General features: G+C 47.5%; 1 long non-coding RNA gene across 1 annotated transcript in view; it reads right to left on the bottom strand.

Annotated features, from left to right (window-relative positions):
- Nucleotides 1-13,101, bottom strand: part of LOC137534168 (uncharacterized) — a 28,857-nt gene that overhangs the window by 11,404 nt on the left and 4,352 nt on the right. The window contains exon 2 of the long non-coding RNA XR_011024321.1: nucleotides 10,638-10,746. This is a non-coding gene — a long non-coding RNA (uncharacterized lncRNA). The remainder of the gene's footprint in view (nucleotides 1-10,637; nucleotides 10,747-13,101) is intronic.

Raw genomic sequence — 13,101 nt, 5'->3', positions numbered from 1 at the left:
GCTCCCGACCCCACGGCCCGGGTCGGGCTCTCCTGCCTCACGAAAGATGGCCACTTCCACTGGCCGCGGCTGCGCAGTCCGCCTGGCCGAGAGTGCGGCTGCACAGCTCTAGGGCCAACACCCCCCCCGATCCACGCTAGGTAGCGTGGATTGGGAGGATTGGCACTAGAGCTGCGCAACCGCACTCGCGGCCAAGCGGACTGCGCAGCCGCGGCCAGAGGAAGCGGCCATCTTTCGTGAGGCAGGAGAGCCCGACCCGGGCCGTGGGGTCGGGAGCCGGCCTGGGGGGATAATGAGCGGGGGGACACGGTGGTTCGGCACGGAGGGCGCAGACGGCGTCCTCCATGCCTGAAACGACGATACAGGTAATTCACTTTTTTTCCTCCGTTGGCCTCGTAAGTCCTTTAAGGTTTTACTGTTTCATTGTCTCTGCTCAAGGACACCATCATTGAAGTATGCCAGAGTTCAAATCTATGAAATATTGACCCTTTTTATCTCTTTACTGCTCTCAGAAGCCAATTACTGAAGGAAACAGCTGTAGACCAGGGGTGTTTTGTTGTACCTGTATGCTGTGGAAAATAAAAGAAGTCTTGTATGGAGAGTGTCGGAGTCTTTTGGTCCCAGCACTTACTGAAGTGCTTTATGGCTGTAATTACTTGTCGGTGAGGGTTATGCTATAGTCTGACCAAGTTCGACCCGGTCCCAAACCTGACAGAAACTGTCACTTGCATACCTGATGTTTAACTCTTTCAGGCAGAGAAAGAATAGAAGGAACACAGCATAGTTATTTGTGTGCTTGGCAGTGTACATACACGTCTCCTCATGTCACGTCACCTCGGTTGTCCTTTAACCCTCCTGACGGTCTATTAAAAACCGCCAGGGGGCAGCGCAGCCGGTTTTTTGTAATTTTTTTGTTTGAAATCATGTAGCGAGCCTAGGGTGTGCTCACGCAGCTAGCAAAGTGCTAGCTGTGTGCAGCAAAAAAAAAAATTTGTGCAAATCGTCCCAGCAGGGCCTGAGAAAACCTCCTGCGCGGCTTACCCCGAACTACGTAGTTACCGCCAGGAAGGTTAAACAGCCAAAACACAGTGAGAAACCACTTGTAATCAGTAGAGATGTTCCGAACGGTTCGCCGGCAAATGTTTCCCGGCGAAATTCCGGGGTTCGAGATCGTGGAGAACTGCAAACTTTTCCGGAAGTTCGGTTCGCCCCCATAGTGCATCATGAAGGTCAACTTTGACCCTCTACATCACAGTCAGCAGGCACATTGTAGCCAATTAGACTACACCCCCTCCTGGAGCGCCACTCCCCCTTATAAAAGGCAGGCAGCGTCAGGCTTTTCACTCACTCGTGTGCCTGCAGCAATTAGTGAAGGGATAGCTGCTGCAGGCTCTCATAGTGAAAGCTTACTTAGGCTCTTGTAGGCTTGTTAGCTTGCTCCTTGCTGATTCTTATTGGTAAAAATACAACCCCACAACAGCTCTTTTGAGAGCTGATCTTGTTCTTGTGATCTATTTTTTTTTTTCTGTGTGTCCGACTGACACTAGTGTTGCATAGACAGCCTTGGTAATTCCTACTGTGTGTGTGCCACTGCCAGGCCCAGCACATTCAGTAACTACTACCTGTGTGTGTGACAGGTGCACATTGTAATACCCACTGCATATACCTACCTGTTGTTCACTGTGCACCCACCCACCTACGTGAGCGCACGCAGCGTCACTGTGCCTGTCCGGTACCTGTCTGTGTGTGACAGGTGCACATTGTAATACCCATCACTGCATATACCTACTACTACCCGTTCACTCCAGTGCACCCACTGTGCAAGGTCGTGGTGATGTGATTTTGTGCGGCCCTGGACCAAAGTACAGAGCTCAGAAGAAGGCACGCCCCATCAACTCCCAAGATTGTCAGGACGTGGTTGACTATATAACACAGAACACCTCATCTTTCGCAGCCACCAGCGCTACTCCAAGTACCACATCCCCTGCATTTGACAGTTTGCAGGAGTTATTTGGTGGAGAAATTACTGAAGCACAGCCATTATTGTTACAACCAGATGAAGATGCTTAGCAAGTTACACCACCTCATATGTCTGAGTTAGGCAAAACTATGGAGATAACGTGTGCTTAGGGGGGGTGATAAAGTACCTGCTGTTGGTGCAGTTTTGGAGGCGTCTGAGGCAAGTGAAGCTGGGCAGGATGATTAGGATGAGGACGATGATGATACGGATGCCACGTATGTTCACAATAGAGGAGATGAACAAGGGGGACAGTTCAGAGGGGGAGTCAGAGAGGAGTAGGAGGAGACTAGTTCCTGAAAGAAGCAGGGGGAGCTCAGAAACAGCTGGTGGCAGTGTCTGGCACCATGTATCGCCACCTATGGACAGCCAGCCAACATGCCCTTCAACGTCAGCTGCTCATGCCACCATAGTGCCATCACCCCAGGGGGGCTCAGCAGTTTGGACATTTTTTTAATGTGTCTGCCTCAGATCGGAGCAATGCCATTTGTTCTCTCGGCCTCCAAAAATTGAGCAGTGGAAAGGCCAACACCCACGTAGGGACTTACGAAGGCACATGGAGAAAAGGCACAAACTGCAATGTGAAGAGCACCTGAGCAAAAGCAGCACACAAAAGAAAAGACACCCTCCTTCTCCTCTTCCTCTTTCAGGTGCATCATCTTCACCCGCTTTCTCCCTTGCACCTTCACAGCCACCCTCCTCCACTCCGCCTCTGACCTTGAGCGGTTAATGCTCCTCTGCCCACAGCAGCCAAGTGTCTGAAGGAAATCTGAGCAGAAGAAGCCAGTTTCTGCCAGTCACCCCCTTGCCCAGCGTCTGACAGCTGGCTTGGCGGAACTGTTAGCTCTGGCTTTAAAAGAGGAAAAAACAGCGGTGTTTGGCACAACCCATCAAAAATAAACCTGAGCAAAAAAAAAGGGGGTTGACACTTGGCAAACACAATCTTACTAAATCCCTGCACCAACAAGCTTGTAGCCGTTCAATTGCCATCCAGATGTGTGCACTGCTGATTCACAGAGGAAAATCATAACCATGTCCAATATTCAAGAAAAAAGCAGATTGCATGCACCTTCCATCTAGGTATTGTGGTTTAATGGTATATATGAACAGTCTACTTCAATATACAAGCATAAACGGCATTTCCATAAATTAGGCTTAACATAGTGAAGCAAGTGATGCCAGGCAATTCTTACATGACCGGCGGTGACAGGGTGGCTGGTGCTGAAGGTGGGTGTCAGGCTCAGAGTGGTGGTGCGACGGCCGTTTCGCGTCTATATGACGTTTGGTCGTGCGTACCACTGTGTAAAACGTAAGCGAATGTCCCAGTCTATAGCGGGGATAAGCCCCACCCCTTCCGGTGTCGTCGCTTCCTGGTAACAAGGGCAAGATGTATGTGGAACGCAAGTGCCCCGCGGCAGGCTGTGGAGCGGAAGTTATCCGCTACAATAGTCATGGTGACATAAAAACAATATAAAGGATGCGTATTTGCGAATTACAATGTTTATACTGCCACTGCTGATGGGGAGTCTGCCATGACATTTCAAAAAAACGTTCAAGAGTAGACCCAGAGGTAGTGGGAAATGATTGGACTGATCTGCAGGCTCTAAAGGATCTCACATCTCCCAACTTAAGTTCTTGTTTTTCTATGGGTGTTTGCTCAAAATTGGTATTAGATTCCTCCTCCAGATCCAATAATATCTGCAAGATCTCCTCATCCGTGGGGTTCGACCGAATCTGTGGGAAAATTCCCAAGATATCGTTGTCATCATACCTTGTCATTTGAGGGATATTACAGAAATCAACATTAATATTTGCCGTTAACCCCTCATTGAGTGTCTGCCCTGAGCTTCACCCCGGTTAGCTTCAACATTCTTTATCATTGGGGACTTAATTGAGTCTGATCAATTAAGATTGGAAAATTTGTGTGCAATGACCAGCTTTCGTACAGATTTGAAAAGGTCTATTGTGAAGGAAACAAAGTCGAAGTCTTTTGTAGGACAAAAATTAAGTCCTTTCTTCAATAAGGTATCACATTCTGTGGGGATAATTATTCCTGAAATATTAAAAACTTGTAAATTATTATCCTCATTGGTTACACATGCTTCTGATTCCCGTAGCTGATCCTCATCCGTTATCAATGCATTGTTTTCCGCTTCATTTTTACTGGTTTCGTTACACTGGATCCATCCCATCTGACTCACCGGCGTACCTACCGGGGATGCGACCCCATCAGCCACAGGGGGGCCCGGGGCCGCTCTAGGGCCCGCTCACTGTGCGCGGGGGGAGCGCTGCCGCCCGATTCTGGACCTCCCCAGCAAGGTGCTCAACTGGCCGCAGCGTCTAATAGACGCTGCGCCAGTTCATTCCCCGCAGCCCCGCTCCAGCAGCCTGCATATTCCTCAGGCAGGCAGAGCAGGGCTACGGCAAGATGGCTGCCGAAGCCCTGCACTGGAGTCTATTTTTGTCTCCAGTACAGGGCTTCGGGCGCCATCTTGCCGTAGCCCTGCACTCTGCCTGTCAGCGCGGGAGATGTGCTGCAGTGCACAGGAGGATCGTCGGGGAGCTGCGCACCAGAGGCCGGGAGAGACTCCTGACAGGTAAGTGAATTTTTTTTTTTTTTTTTTTTACAGGGGCATTTTTTTTCTAGTGTCTGCTGCCCACATTACGATATTCTGGTGAACGCTGCCAACATTACGATTTTCTAGTGCCTGCTGCCCACATTAGGATTTTCTGGTGACTGCTGCCCATATTAGGATTTTCTGGTGACTGCTGCCCACATTAGGATTTTCTGGTGACTGCTGCCCACATTGCGATTTTCTGGTGAACTCTGCCCACATTACGATTTTCTGGCCCACATTACAATTTTCTGGTGAACACTGCCCACGTTACGATTGTCTGGTGAATGCTGTCCACGTTACGATTTTCTGGTGAACGCTGCCCACATTACGATTTTCTGGCCCACATTACGATATTCTGGTGAACGCTGCCCACATTACGATTGTCTGGTGAATGCTGTCCACGTTACAATTTTCTGGTGACTGCTGCTCACGGTACGATTTTCTGGTGACTGCTGCCCACATTACGATTTTCTGGTGAACTCTGCCCACATTACGATTTTCTGGTGAAATGCTGCCCACTTTACAATTAATATACAGTGAAACGCTGCCCCGTTACGATTATTTGGCACCTACGGGGGGGGGGGGCCCCATCGAAATATTCGCAGGGGGGCCCAGTGATTTCTAGTTACGCCTCTGATCTGTCTGCTTTTAATCTTTTGGCTAGGCTTTCGTCTTACTCCTCGTCGGACTCTTCCCCTAAAGGGGCTGATACCTCTGCACATTCTTGCGATTGAGATTGACCTTTCTTAGGGTCCTGTTCTTTCTTTTTCTTATCTTTATTTTTGGGGTTCTTTTTTGGATTCCGCTTTTTAGTTGGGATCTTGTTGCCTCGTGATTTCTCGTTATCGCTATCCGACCCAGAATCTGTGGTCCAATAGCCTCTGCCTTTAGGATTACGTCTAACTGATGTAGGGGGCCCCCAACTACAGATTTTATTTCTATCGAATTCCTCTTTATCCCTGTAAAATTTCCTTAACTTTCTCGTTTTAATCTCATCCTGTATTTGGATGCCCTAAAATGTGCCCACTTAATGTATAACAATTAAGCTCAGTTCTTCCTTAGCAAATAGGTTTTTAATTTGCACTGTCACTTTAAGACACGATTTGCACTGTATGTGGAGCGGCAGTGTCCATGTAGCATGCTGTGTTACTGTTGGGTGACCTGCTAACTACTAATGGGGTTGTTGCGCCTGGACACAGCTCAAAATTTCATGTCATGGCAGACTCCCCATCAGCGGCGGCAGTATGAACATTGTAATTCGCAAATATGCATCCTTTATACTGTTTTTATGTCACCATGACGATTGTAGCAGATAACTTCCGCTCCACAGCCTGCCGCGGGGTGCTTGCGTTCCACATACATCTTGCCCTTGTTACTAGGAAGCGATGTCACTGGAAGGCGCTATAGCCCGGGACATTTGCTTCCGTTTTACACAGTGGTACGCGTGACCAAGCGTCATATAGACGCAAAACGGCTGTCGCACTACCACTCTGAGCCTGACACCCACCTCCAGCACCAGCCACCCTGTCACCGCCGGTCACGTAAGAATTGCCTGGCATCACTTGCTTCACTATGTTAAGCCTAATTTATGGAAATGCCGTTTATGCTTGTATACTGAAATAGACTGTTCATCTATACCATTAAACCACAACACCTAGACGGAAGATGCATGCAATCTGCTTTTTTCTTGAATATTGGAAATGTTAGCTCGCCAGCTGTTACCATACCAGATGGTGGACTCTGAGGCCTTCCGTAAATTTGTGGCCATTGGGACACCGCAGTGCAAGATGCCAGGCCGCAATTATTTCTCAAAAAAAAACTGTACCGTGAAGTTGAGAGGCAAGTGGTGTCATCTCTGGCACACAGCGTTGGGTCAAGGGTCCACCTGACCACGGATGCCTGGTCTGCCAAGCACGGTCAGGGCAGGTACATTACTTACACAGCCCATTGGATCAACCTGGTGACCGATGGCAAGCAGGGAGTACGTGGCTGTGCAGCGGACAAACTTGTGACACCTCCACCACTTGCAGGCAGGCCTGCTGCCACCTCCTCTCCTCCTGCTACATCCTCTTCGCTGTCGTCATCCTCCTCCTCCTTGGCGGAGTGGCAGTTCAACTCTACTGGTGCTGCAATCTAAACAGACCCAGCTCTCCAGGGCCTATGCTGCATGCCAGGTATGACAGTGTCACGCCATCTTAGACATGTCTTGCCTCAAAGCGGAGCGTCACACTGGACCAGCTCTCCTGGCTGCTCCTAACAAATGGGTGGATCAGTGGCTGATCCCGCCCCAGCTGGAGATCGGCAACGTGGTGTGTGACAACGGCAGCAATCTCATTTCCGCGTTGAATTTGGGAAAGCTGACACATTTACCCTGCATGGCACGTGCTGAATCTAGTCATTCAAAGATTTGTATCAAAGTACCCAGGCTTAGAGGACGTCCTGAAGCAAGCCAGGAAGTTGTGTGGGCATTTCAGGCGGTCTTACACGGCCATGGCACACTTTGCAGAGATTCACCGGAGAAACAAGTTGCCAGTGAGATGCCTCATTTGCGATAGCCCGACTAGCTGGAATTCGACCCTCCTTATGTTCTCTCTCCTGCTAGAACAGGAGAAAGCCGTCAACCAGTACCTCTACAATTTCAGTAGAAGGACACAATCTGGGAAGATGGGGATGTTCTGGCCCAACAACTGGACACTCATGCGAAATGCATGCAGGCTCATGCGGCCGTTTGAGGTGACAAACCTGGTTAGTCGCAGTGAAGGCACCATCAGCGACTTGATCCCGTACGCTTACTTCCTGGAGCGTGCCGTGCGTAGCGTGGTGGATCAAGCTGTGGAGGAGCGTGAAGAGGAACAGTTACGGGAGGAAGTGTTGTGGGATCAATTCGCATCAGAACCAGATGTTTCCTCAACACCTGCGGCAGCACAGAGGGGGGAGGAGGAAGAGTCGTGTGGGGAGGAGGAGTCAGACTCGGATGATGAGGAAGGTGTTTCTTTGGAGGAGGAGGAGGCGGCGGCAGAAGAACAACCACAGCAGGCATCGCAGGGGGCTTGTGCTGCTCAACGTTCCCGTGGTATTGTTCGTGTGGGGGGAGGAGGAGGACTTACCTGATGTCACTGAGGAAGAGCAAGAGGAGATGGATAGTACGTCTGCATCCAAATTTGTGCAGATGGCGTCTTTCATGCTGTCCAGCCTGTTGAGGGACCCCCGTATGAAAAAAAACTTAAGGGGAATGAGGTGTACTGGGTGGACACGCTACTAGACCCTCGGTATAGGCACAAAGTGGCGGACATGTTTCCAACTCACCTGATGGCAGAAAGGATGCAGCACATACAGAACAAGCTGGCAACTATGCTTTACAATGCGTTTAAGGGTGATGTCACAGCACAACGCAATAAAGGTACCACTGCCAGTAATCCTTCTCCCATGTCCACGCAGGCAAGGACTGGACGCTCCAGCGATCTCAGGGTGATGTCGGACATGTGGACATTCTTTAGTTCAACGCCTCGCCTTAGCGCTTCCGGATCCATCCTTCACCAACGCCTGGACCGGCAGGTAGCCGACTACCTGGCCTTAAGTGCGGATGTAGACACTGTGAGCAGCGATGAACCCTAGGACTACTGGGTGCGCAGGAATGACCTGTGGCCAGAGCGGTCCCAATTTGCCATGCAACTTCTGTCTTGCCCTGCCGCAAGCGTCCTGTCAGAAAGGACCTTCAGTGCAGCTGGAGGCATTGTCACTGAGAAGAGAAGTCGCCTAAGTCACAAAAGTATTCAGTACCTGACCTTTATCAAAATGAATGAGGCATGGATCCCGGAGGGCTACTCCCCGCCCCAAGACTAAGTCAGTCCCCACACACAGCATCTCTGCCTGCACGCAGTGTGTCTGCCTGCCCCAAGACTAAGTCGCTCCCCACACAGCACCTCTGCCCACAAGCCGCTTCACTGCCTTCTCCGCCACCACCACCAACAGGGTCCAGGGCTCCAGGCGGATTCCTGAATTTTTAAGGCCGCTGATAGCAGCGGCCGCTATACTAATTTTTCTGGTGCGTGTACATGCCTGCCTAATTTTTCATGTGCCAATTATCCTTCGTGACCATTACCTTGCCGCGGTGAAGGGGCTTGCGTATCACAATGAAGCAATGACCGCCAGCTATATGAGTGTCTCTGGGGGGAGGGGTCACACCCAAGATAATAGGGTCGTTGCTTAATTGTGGACAGACCAAATTTGATCAGCTGGACAGTCACGGTTCTGTCATTCAGCTACCTCAGCCCGGTGACCATATGGGCTTGAAAACCGCCACGGCCTGCACTCTCACCATGGTGCGCACCAGTCCAGCAGGGCCGTCACTACACAAACAGCTGTTTGCGGTGCGTTACACAGTGAGTTTGGTGTGTCAGTGTGAAGCAGTACTCTAATTACACTCCCTGATTGATGTATACACATGCAAGATGTATTAAAGCACTTTAGGCCTGCAATTTAGCATTCAATGTGATTTCTGCCCTTAAAACGCTGCTTTGCGTCCAATCTGGATTTTTCCCCAGGACTTTTGGCGTCTATCCCACTCCGCCATGCCCCCTCCAGGTGTTAGACCCCTTGAAACATCTTTTCCATCACTTTCGTGGCCAGCATACATTTTTCTAGTTTTCAAAGTTCGCTTCCCCACTGAAGTCTATAGCGGTTCGCGAAAGTTCGCACAAACCAAACTTTTGCGGAATTTCGTGAACCCAGTTCGCGAACCGAAAATCGGAGGTTCCGGCCATCTCTAGTGATAAGGTTTTACTGCAGAAAAGTTCAAAGGGTCATTATTTCTGCTTTGTTTTATAGCTTAAAAGACTGAGTGTGGTTTTAAAACTGCAACTGTGACAGTAAGATGTAATGTTATTTTTTTTTAAAAAGCTATACAACTGAAAATAAACATATGGAGACTCTTTGCTACTAATGTTCTATTCATTACCAAACACAGGCTGGCTCATGCACCATTGTTTTTAATTTTATTGTAGTATCCCATGCAGTTTAGTTAGGAGGGGGGCAGATGAGAGGGAATATCCTGCACGCTGGTGCCCCCTGCTGGTCATATAGCCATTGTCTATATGCAACTGAAGCCCTCTCCAACGACTGGCTGACTTGCTCAGCTTCTGTTTGATTAATCACTGCAAGCTAGGTGTAACATATGTGTGCACTTCTCATTGGCTTATAAGCAGCCTGCAGGCTTTATAAAGCAGCAGAGAACTGTTTGGGAGTGAGTTTCTCCATTTGTGTGTTTGGTAAGTTTTAGAGCAGTTGGAGACAGGCCTTGGGGGTGGCAGCTCCAAGGGTTTGGCTGCGCTCACATAAGGTGTTAGATGCTGGTTCTGGGGCCCCGGGCAGTGAGAGTTCCCGGGGCCCCAGGCTGGCTCATGCACCATTGTTTTTAATTTTAATGTTCTATTCATTATCCGTACTACACATAGAATTTATCATATCGTGTTTTTTAACCGTAGCTCCAGGTTTGCTTTAAGACACCCCCCCCCCATTTTGAACACACTTAAAAACCACAACACATGCAATTAGGCAAATTCTATTTGCAGCACCTTTTATGCATTCTTGCCACCACACATATAACTAATCAATGAATTATACATTATGAGTATAGTATAGTCCATGAGAAGCAATGTAAAAGCATTAAAGCAAAATTAATTTCCACTGCTTAAACATGGCTTTCGTTTCAGTCAGCAATTAATATTCACAGCTTGGAGCCTCATAGGTTCTTTAAATATTTTAATCCCCGTGCACAAATATAATTGCTGACACTTTCCTTACAGCTCCCAAGGAGAAGGTGGATAAAACAATGTAGATCTCTTTTTGCAAGCAAAGCTTTTAATCAGAAATAAGATTTTCTATTTTAATTCGCAAGAGAATATCAAGTCCGTTCAAGCTGTAAAGAACTGCAGTCTGATAAAAAAAAAAATTAAATGAAAAACCTCTCTCCCAACTCCTTATTGCCTATATAGTGATCTTACCTGCATTGACGTCATCTGCGTGAAAATCATAAACCCTCCGCTCAGTAGATACAGCGTGAGCAGCCATCTTGCATAATAATGTATTAGCCAGTTCAACTAGGAAGCTTTTCTATCATGGGAAAAAAAAAATCACTGTAACTTGCAGAGAGAATCAAATGATGCTACGTGTCTATGTACTTCACTCCCAGTACATGTTATACATACAGTATGTTCAGTAGACTGCTAGTTCTATATTTTGCTTTCTACCTAGGCTATGAGGCAGCCTATAGAACAGTGATGGCTAACCTTGGCACTCCAGCTGTGACAAAACTACAAATCCCATCATGCCTCTGCCTCCCTGAGTTGTGCTCAGAGCTGTCAGAGTATTGCAATGCCTCATGGGACTTGTAGTTCCACCACAGCTGGAGTGCCAAGGTTAGCCATTACTGCTATAGAACAAGTCTGCTCTTACATTATCTACTACAGCAAAATGCCCATTATCTGTAACTCAGGCAACAGGAAGTCTCAACTAACCGGCATGCCTGAGGGTATAATGGGCAATGGTTTTTGTTTTGTTTGGGGGAGGGCAGGGGGGGGGGGTCTTCCCAGCCTTAAAATAATCACAGAAACAAACATTCAAAAAAAGAAAAAGTAGTCCCTCTTCTAACTCAGTTAGATATATCATTACTCAGAACAACAGCAGTACCAAAAAATGTGTCACTTTATTTAGTCAGCAATCATGTTAAAGACAATTAAAACCAATAAGAATCCCCCGACCTCTTGCCATCCACAAATCTCTCCATAGTAGATAAATATACAATAATCATTAAATCTGCTAGATTGGCATACTTCCCAGAGACTATCAGCTGGTTGATCCAAAAGGGTGTAGCCCACCAACAGATTTAAAAAATATCATCATAAGGGTGGAGTACTGGATCAATACTGCTGGTGTCACTGGGAATCCACATAAGAATATTAATGTTTCCCAAAATAATTTGTAAAAAACTGGTATGAATAGGTGAATAAAACGTTAGTTGAATACAATATAAAGTGCTAGTGCTAATTCATGGTGGAAAAGAGTTTCCACATGTGCATGCTAATATGAAATGAAGACAGTGCTGGTGAATAGAGGATGATCAAGGAGAAGGAAAGCCGGAAGAAAAGTTTATCCGTGCAAAATAGTGTAGAATGGAAAGATCCAGGACATAGTGAAGGTGAATGGAAAAACCACGTGAAAAGATCAGACCAGCGGAGATCCGGATCCCCACGGCCCCATCCTTCTCCTCTTATCTGGGTAAGCTCTGCTTGGCAAATTGATGAATTGACAAAATACTTCTCCGCTGGTCTGATCTTTTCACGTGGTTTTTCCATTCACCTTCACTATGTCCTGGATCTTTCCATTCTACACTATTTTGCACGGATAAACTTTTCTTCCGGCTTTCCTTCTCCTTGATCATCCTCTATTCACCAGCACTGTCTTCATTTCATATTAGCATGCACATGTGGAAACTCTTTTTCACCATGAATTAGCACTAGCACTTTATATTGTATTCAACTAACGTTTTATTCACCTATTCATACCAGTTTTTTACAAATTATTTTGGGAAACATTAATATTCTTATGTGGATTCCCAGTGACACCAGCAGTATTGATCCAGTACTCCACCCTTATGATGATATGTTTTAACCCTGTTGGTGGGCTACACCCTTTTGGATCAACCAGCTGATAGTCTCTGGGAAGTATGCCAATCTAGCAGATTTAATGATTATTGTATATTTATCTACTATGGAGAGATTTGTGGATGGCAAGAGGTCGGGGGATTCTTATTGGTTTTAATTGTTTTTAACATGATTGCTGACTAAATAAAGTGACACATTTTCTGGTACTGCTGTTGTTCTGAGTAATGATATATCTAACTGAGTTAGAAGAGGGACTACTTTTCTTTTTTTGAATGTTTGTTTCTATTAACATTGGGTCGGTGACCCTAGTCCTGATCTTATAATACTTATTGCTTAACTAAGGCAGGCTGTCAGTGGACTAGACTGGACAGCGTTTGGGGCTCATTTTGTTTTAGTTTTAAAATAATCACAGAGCTTCTGGTGACATCCTTTAGCTCCTAGCGGCTTTCTGGTGTCTCCCGCGTGTCACGTGACCTGACGCGGGTGAAGGTGACGCACCGGGAGATATACATGGAGGATGGTGGAAAACCGCTAGGAGCCTGCTAGGAGCCTGCTAGGAGCTACAGGACGTTGCTGGAAGCTCGGTGAGCATTTAACGCTGCACAGAGGGAGGATTGTGCTTTTTAGGCTGGTTGCTCAAGCAACTGACAAGCACTTGTTTACGGCATCAGGTGATCCCCGCCGGTGCAGGATACTGAGGACTCTGTGTAAAGCCATATACACATGCTAGTTGAAACTCGGCAGAGACAGCCATTTGGGTCTCTCTTACCTGCTGGCAACAGCACCATTGTGTGTCATGCCTTTG

The sequence above is a fragment of the Hyperolius riggenbachi genome, chromosome 10 (assembly GCF_040937935.1).
Source record: "Hyperolius riggenbachi isolate aHypRig1 chromosome 10, aHypRig1.pri, whole genome shotgun sequence".
NCBI lineage: Eukaryota > Metazoa > Chordata > Amphibia > Anura > Hyperoliidae > Hyperolius > Hyperolius riggenbachi.
Note: the sequence above shows the minus strand (reverse complement) of the source record. Positions and strands in the feature narration are given on the sequence as shown.